This window comes from Equus asinus, chromosome 20 (assembly GCF_041296235.1).
Source record: "Equus asinus isolate D_3611 breed Donkey chromosome 20, EquAss-T2T_v2, whole genome shotgun sequence".
Classification (NCBI taxonomy): domain Eukaryota; kingdom Metazoa; phylum Chordata; class Mammalia; order Perissodactyla; family Equidae; genus Equus; species Equus asinus.
Genome location: NC_091809.1, coordinates 49446108 through 49454827, shown reverse-complemented (window position 1 = coordinate 49454827; position 8720 = coordinate 49446108).

The following is an 8720-nucleotide window of genomic DNA, read 5'->3' as shown; positions in this document are numbered from 1 at the left end:
CTCCTCTGACATTCAGCAACCACAGGGCAATGCCTCCTTAGATTCGTGAGCCCTGCTTCACCGGGACCCTCCTCAAAGCTTATGGGTTTTGATAACGTCCACCTCTTCCCAATGCTTACCAGCCCTGGCGAGGGGGGTGGCTGCTTCATGTAGTTACTGTTCCTCCCTTCTGGCCTTTTGAATCCTCCAATATCTGTTTGACTTATTTTTGAATTTAACTTCTCTCTGTGGAAATAGCTAGTGTATGGTTTTTGTTTTCTTGAATGGACCCTGATTGATATAGGTAGGAATTAACCAGACAGAAGGTGAAGTGTACTCCAGAGAGAAGGAAGAGGATGAGCAAAGCCATGAAGTACAAGTGAGCATAAGGTATTTTACAACTTGGTCAGAGCATAGAGGACACCTGGGAAAAGCAACAGGCCAGGAAGTTATATAGAGTGGGCAGGGACTATGACTTGTCTTTATATTTTTCTTCAGAAAATATTAATAAGTAGTTTGTTAATCTTTTAATGGATATTGTCAGTATAAAATCAGGCTATTAGGGTGTGACTTATGGAATAGTAGAGTTAGAACTTTGGAAAATCTTTCTTCCGATAAACAACTGGACAAAATTATCAAAATCAACCATTTCAGAACTCTGGAAATTAACCAAATGCATATAACAAATATAAAAGCATTTATTTGAGAAAAACTACTGAACTTTGAAGAGTGGAATCTCTGACATTTGACCTCAGGGATGCTCCCATCTTGCTCCCAGCTCCGTGGAGCAGTAGCCATGCGGAATGATAGCTGGAGGAGGCTGATCTGATTTAGAGCTCCACAAAAATGCCCTATGCCCAAGGATGATTCCAACAACAACAACAATCCAGAGACAATTTCTGGAATAGTGGTGTGAGGAGCAATATGGATCCTCTTCCCAGTGAAACAATCATTATTAGTGAAAATTATAAAACAAAGATTTAAAGTCTCTGGAAATTATTTTAAGGGCATACGGCAAGTGAATAAACATTTTAAAAAGAAAACCTACTAAATCTCGGTAAGAACAGCAAGAGTCTATGGCATTTGAGCAATGAAATGCTTCCTTCCTCCATCCATGCCCCCCAGTTTAGAAGGACAGAAACTCCACTCTCATTGGGTACAACGAAGAACACAGGCTCCACTTTCCCCAGCTCCCAGTAGAGGATACCTCCCCAGAAGCCACCAGCACTTCTCACCCGCTCTGGCTCCATGGTGCAGAAGGTCTATTCCAGGCAAGAATGGCTGAGAAGTCTGGGGCTCTCTTCCTCCACCCAGCCTTTACTTGTAGGGCAGAAACTCTATTCCAGGTGTGTCAGACTAATAATACTGCTCCCAAATTATGCCCATTCCAGCTCATTTGCTGGAGGAGACAAGCTGAGAAGATCTATGCTCAAAGCTAGGCTATCACTCTGAGAAAAGTGGGCCATTGTCCCTATCCTCAATTCTGGAGCAATAGTAGAGGTTTTGGAAAGCCAAGACATAGAACAGAATATTCCAAAGATCTCCCCAAGGGAACTGACTTTACTTGGGAAGTTCAAGCCAAAGGGCACTCTTAAAAACAATGGAAACATTAGTGGCAGGGGTAGGCAATTAAGAGGAGGCCGGTAGTTCCTTGAGGTCAACAAGCTAAACCATAGACTGACTAGTTTACCAGGGAGAACTTCAGAAAGAAATAGCTAAGAAGAGCCCTTCTGGAGTTGGAACAAACCTGAAAGTCTAGTCTCAAAGATTGCCCCCAAATGTGGGCACATTTAATGGATCAGTCAAAAATAATGGAGCAATCATTCAGCAATTACTAGAGGCTAACTGCTGAATGTTATACCAACAGATGCAGACAGCTTAACAGAGAGGTCAGAATAAAACAGAGTTAAAGAGAGCCTTAATAAAAGCACTGTCATCTCAGACTGATTGTGCACATGTCCAAGGTTACACCTTCTGAGGAGCAACATCAGAGTCTGCATGCTCCAGGAGAGCTAGACTACTAAGATAATCCAGCCAAGTCACTAAACGAATAAACAAGCAACAAAACAACATCAAGCTCCATAGGAGGAGATCAGTATATAGAGTTACTACAACATATTATCTGAAATGTGCAGTTTTCAACAAAAAATACGAGACATGCAAAGTAACTGGAAAGTGTGACCACAAAACAGGAAAAAGAACAAGCACTAGCAACTGCCTTGGACAATGTCAAGCTGTTAGATCTAGCAGACAAAAACTTCAAAACAACCATGATAAATATGTTCAAGAAACTGAAAGAAACTCTGCTTAAAGACAGAAAGGTATTCTGACAATACCCCATCAAAGAGAGATCATCAGTAAAGAGAAATGATAAAAAAATTTTAAAAACCAAATAACCAAATGGAAATTCTAGAATTGGAAAGTACAATAACTGAAAACAAAAGTTCACTAGAAGTGCTCAATAGCAGATCTGAATGAGCAAATCAGCATATTTGAAGATAAATTGATAGAGGTTGTGCATTCTGAAGAATAGAGAGAAAAATAAATAAATCTTCAGAGATATGTGGTATAATTTTAATCACACCAACATACTCCTAATGGGGGAACCAGAGGAGAGGAGAGGGAGAAAAGAGGAGAAAAAAATTGAAGAAATAATGGCTGAAAATTTCTCAAATTTGATGAAAAGCATGAATCTACACAACCAAGAAGTCCAACCAACTCCAACTAGGATATTATAAAGAGATCTACATCCAGACTCATTATAGCAAAAATGTTGAAGGCCAAGGACAAACTGGAGGTTCTAGGCAGGGCAATTAGACAAGAAAAAAAATTGAGGTATTCAGATAGGAAAAGAAGAAGTAAATCTATCTCTATTTGCAGGTGACATGGTATCTTATAAAGAAAATCCTAAGCAATCCACTAAAAAACTATAGAACAAATAAATAAGTTCAGCAAGTTTGCAGGATATAAGATCAATATGCAAAAATCAATTGTGTTTCTACAAATTATCAGTGAACAATATGAAAATGAAATTAAGAAAAAAATTCCATTTATAATAGCATAAAAGAATTAAACACTTAGGAAGTTAAATAAAATAAATGCAAATCTTATAATCTGAAAATTACTAGATATTGTTGCAAGAAATTAAAGAAGACCTAAAAAAATGGAAAGACATACCATGTTTATGGATCAGAGGACTTAATGTTGTTAGGATGATAGGATGAAACTGATCTTCAGATTCAACACAATCTCTATCAAATTCCCAACTAGCTTTTCACTTTTGCAGAAATTAACAAGCTGGTGCTAAAATTCATGTGGAAATTCAAGGGACCCAGAATAGCCAAAACAATGTTGAAAAAGAACAAATCAGAGAAGTAACAATTCCCAATTTGAAACGTTCTATATAGTAACAGGAATTAAGCCTGTGTGGTACTGGCATAATGATTTATAGATCAATGGAACAGAATTCAGAGTCCAGAAAAAAACACTTACATTTACAGTTAATTGATTTTCTGCAATAGTGCCAAGACAATTCAATGGGGAAAAATAGTCTGAATAGTCTATTTGACAAAAGGTGCAGGGACAACTGGATATCCATAAGAAAAAGAATGAAGTTGGACCACTTTCTCACAGTCTACACAAAAATTAACTCAAAATAGATTATAGACCTTAAGTGTAAGAGGAAAACTACAAAACTCTCACAAAGAAAATACACAAGTAAATCTCTGTGACCTTAGGTTAGGCAAAGCTTTCTTAGATATGACACCAAAAGCACAAACAACAAAAGAAAAAATATAAATTCTACTTCACTGAAACTAAAAACTTTTGTGTTTCAAAGAACACCGTTAAGAAAATGAAGACAACCCACAGATTGAGAAAATATTTGTAAACCATATATCCAATCAGGGACTTGTGTTTAGAATATATAAAGAACTGTTACAACTCAATAATAAAAAGGTAAATAACCCAATTTAAAAATGGACAAAAGATATGAGTAGATATTTCTTCAAAGAAGATGTACAAAAGGCCAGTTAGCACATGAAAAGATGCTGAACATCATTAGTCATTAGGGAAATGCAAATCAAGATCACGATGAGATACCACATCACATCCGCTAGAATGGCTTTAATGAGAAAGACAATAACAAGTGTTGGTAAGGATGTGGAGAAACTGAGATCCTCATTCATTGCTGTTGGGAAAATAAATGGTGTAATTGCTTTGGAAAACAGTCTTGTAGTCCCTCAAAATATTAAACATAGAGTTACCATATGCCCAGAAATTCCCCTCCTAGGTATGTACCCAAAAGAAATGAAAACATCATGTCCACACACTACACAAAAACTTGTATGTAAGTGTTTGTAGCAGCATTATAAATAAAAGATTGAAAAGAGAAACAACCTGAATGGCCATGAACTGATGAATGGATAAATAAAATGTGGTATGTCCAGACAAGGGACTATTGTTCAGCAATAAAAAGGAATGAAGTACTGATTCATGCTACCATATGGATAAAACCTCAAAAACCTTATGCTAAATGAAAATAGCCAGACACAAAAGACCATGTATTGAATGATTACATTTACATGAAATGTCCAGAAAAGGCCTGGAGACTGAAAGCAGATTACTGGTTGCCTGGGGATGGAAGCGGGAACAAGACAGGACTGCATATGGATATGAGGGATCTTTGGGGGACAATGGAAATGTTTTAAAATTGATTTTTAGTGACAGTTTAATAACTAGATAAATTTATTGAGTCAGTGAACTGTACACTTAAAATGGGTGAATTTTATGGTATGTATATTATAGCTCAATAAAGCTGTTAAACAAAAAAATACAGTTGTGTGGGATCCATGCTGTAATAGTGGAATGCATCACATGCTGGGAACAGATTGAGGAAAAATCAGTTCACTCTGTTTGGGGCTGGAGAGTACTACATATGGAATAGGGAATATGGAATGGAAACCATTCTTGGTTTCATCTATACCACCCTCTTCTGTGGAATTCTTCTTTTTGAGGATCATTCTCTTCTGCTAATACCCATCACCACCCTCCTTTCTTTGTCGTCTATCAACCTCCCCCTTACATTGTCAAAGAAGTTAGTATTGAGTTCATGACCTTCCTCCCCACACCAAATCCCATTCTCATTCTGTGAGTTTTTAACAGCCACGTGGATGACACATCTGAATCTAAATCCTTGTAGTTTCTTGTCTCTCTTCAATCCAGTGACCTTCCTCTTTATACCACTTTAGATAATCAGACCCATGAGCATATATTGCAACTTGTCATTACCCATAATTTCTCTGCCATTTCAACACTCCACTTAGTGAGTAGAACTTCTTTTTCTTCTTTCAGTCCACTCACTTTTTTTCTTTAGTAAAACATTTAACTTATTGGTATGAAATATTTCATTAAATTTATACTTAAAAAATTGTTAAAATGCACAACATGAAATTTACCATTTTAACCATTTTAAGTGTATAGTTCAATATTGTTGAGTATATTCACGTTGTTTTGTAACCAATCTCCAGGATGTTCTCATCTTGCAAAACTCAAACTCTATACCCATTAAACAACAACTCCCCATTTCCCCCCACACTACATTTTTATGCACACCATGTTTTCTTCATCCATTCATCTGTTAATGGGCATTAGAGTTGCTTCAACCTTTGTCTATTGTGAATAGTGCTGCTGTGTACATGGGGGTATAAATATCTGAGTTCCTGCTTTCAGTTATTTTGGGTGTATATCTAGAAGTGGAATTATTGGATCATATGATAATTCTAGTTTTAATTTTTTGAAGAGCCACCATACTGTTTTCCACAGGGGCCACACCGTTTTGCATTCCCACCAATAGTACACAGGACTTCCAGTTTCTCCACATCCTTGCTAACACTGTTTTTTTTCCCTAATAGTAGCCATCCTGATGGGTATGAGGTGATGTCTTGTGGTTTTGATTTCCCTAATGATTAGTGATGTTAAGCATCTTTTCATATGCTTATTGGCCATTTGTATACCTTCTTTGGAGAAATGTTTAGTCAAGTCCTTTGCCCATGTTTTAATCAGGTCATTTGTCTTTTTGTTGTTGAGTTGTAGAGGTTCTTTATATAATCCAGATATTAGTCCTTTATCAGATATATCATATCATTTGCAAATATTTTCTCCTAACCTGTAGGTTGCCTTTTCACTCTGTTGATTATGTCCTTTGATGCACAGAAGTTTTTAATTTTGATGTAGTCCAATTTATTTTCATTTTTGCTGTCTTTTTTTTTTTTCACTTTTGGTGTCATAGCCAAGAAATCATTACCATATCCAACATCAAGAAGCTGTCCCCCTATGTTTTGTTCTAAGAGTTTTATAGTTTTAGCTCTTATTTTAAGTTTTTGATCCATTTTGAGTTAATTTTTGTATATGGTGTAAATTAAGGATCCAACTTCATTCCTTTGAATGTGGATATCTAATTTTCCCAACACTATTTGTTGAAGTGAAGTTTATACTTTTTTTTTATTGAGTTCATAATAGTTTACATCAATGTGAGATATCAGTTGTACATTATTTCTTGACTGTCACTACATAAGTGCTCCCCTTCACCCCCTGTGCCCCCCACCACCCTCTTTCCCCTGGTAACCACTGAACTGTTTTCTTTGTCCCAGTACATTTTTATATTCCACATATGATCCACTCACTTTTTAACTCTTACTAATCCAATAGGTTATTAGATTGCTTAGACCAGGGGTCATCAGCAAAGTTTTCCTGTCAAGGGCCAGATAGTAAATATTTTAGGCTCATGGATCATATGATCTCTGTCACAATTACTCAACTCAATATGTAAGTGAATGGGCGTGACTCTCTTCCAAGAAAAACTCTATTTACAAAAACAGACTGTGGACCAGATTTGGTCCACGGGCCATAGTCTGCACCCCTCTCCCTTTGGATTAGACAGAGGCTTATTAAGCATAAGAAAATTATTTTACCCAAGTCTCCCTTTCTCTATCTATGTGGTGGAGACGCTGCTTTCTAACCCCAAGTTTATAAAAGTTAAATGAGAAGATGAACTAAAAGCTATTGATGGCACATAGTACTGAGGAAATTGATGGTTTTTAAAAGAGGTTCTAATAAATATCTTCTCTCTTTCAGACTGAGTTCTGAATGAGTGGAGAAATTAGAAAAGAGTAAGCAAATGGAGAACCCGCCCCCAAATTCACTGTTACTTCTAAGAAGGCTGAAATTGGAAAATGTGGTTTATACCTACATGTAGCCAAGAGGTCTTTCTAATACTGAATCCCAGCATCAGAGAAGCTTACCTATCCTGTCCAGGCAGCGTGAGACCAAGCCAGGCCTCCTCGAACAGGAAGAAGCAGAAGAGATTGGGTACCTTCTTATAAAAAATAACTAATGTCCTTCCAAATGGAAGGAAATACCAGGAGTGGGTTCTTAATGTTCTGCCTAGAACAAATGTTCGTTCCCTTCCCCCACAGTCCCCAGACTGGATGCTTATGTTCCTGAGGTTGGGGCGACCTCTCCCACAAGGGTGCTGGCAACACAGACATTCCGCACATGTACCAGGGGAGTTTCTCTGAGTTTAGCCCAAACTTCTTGATGAATATATTCCAAAAGCAGAGGAGAATGAACTTCAACCTTTAGGGGATTATGGCTATTGCTAAAAACAACCTTACTAAGGGATTAAAATTCCTTGGCAGTCTTTTCTTTTACCCTAAAAACTCATTTAAATGTTACGGTATATTGAAGTTTAGATTGACAAAAATATCTAAAGTTATTTACCAATTAAGTAGCTTTAATTTGCCCCCCAAAAATCATTGAGTAAAATTAACACTAGAGGAAAATGGGCTGTTTAGTAGCCAGTACCCCTCTTCCCCCAAAATGTAGCCTCATACCGGCCCCCCACCATCAGGCAAAATAATTTTAATTTGAAAAGCACAAGTCAAGGCTATGTTACTTCAACCAAAAATCGGCTCTCCTTCATTGTATTTATTTCCTTTCATATCAATCGTAAGGATTGGGGAGCCATACCCTGAACTCATTGCGTCCATTCCTGTGGGCGGCAGGCCCACCACACAAGTCAAGGGCCTGGTGCTCTGGACTTGGCTCAAATGCTGACGCCGTGACCTCAGACCAGTTTTGTGGCTCCTCTCTGTGTCCCAGGCTCTTTGTTACGTGGGCATGACAGTATCTGTCCTGACTAGCTCAACAACTATTGTGAAAACGAGGTGAGTTAATTACATATTTTAGGGGTACCAAGCATTTGTCTGTTTGCCATGCAGTTATCTACGTGGCAGTGGTGATTAGGCTGTGACTTGGAGCACACATTTCTCATTAAGGATTTTTGGAGGCAAGTGTTTTCTCTTCCACACGAGGAGCAGACTCCCAGGGTTTAGTTTAAGAATCCTGGACCCACTATTAGAATCGTCACAACACTGTAGTACAAGGCAGTAGAAAGGAACATACCTTATCAAGGGTGGGGAAGGATTGGTGGGATCTATCTCTTTTCTTTCAATCACTTCCTTCAGAAATTATCTACTGCATCTTAGTGCCGGTTTCCAACGTGCTGTGATCACAGTCTTGATATCTATATAGTTATATGGATGCGTACCTGGAGGGATTGGCATGGATGCAAACAAACCAATGTTATGTGTGTATACATATATCACATATATGAAATACATGCGTGTATATCTCTATATATAATCTCTATCTGGATATCTCTATGTTTATATGTAGATATT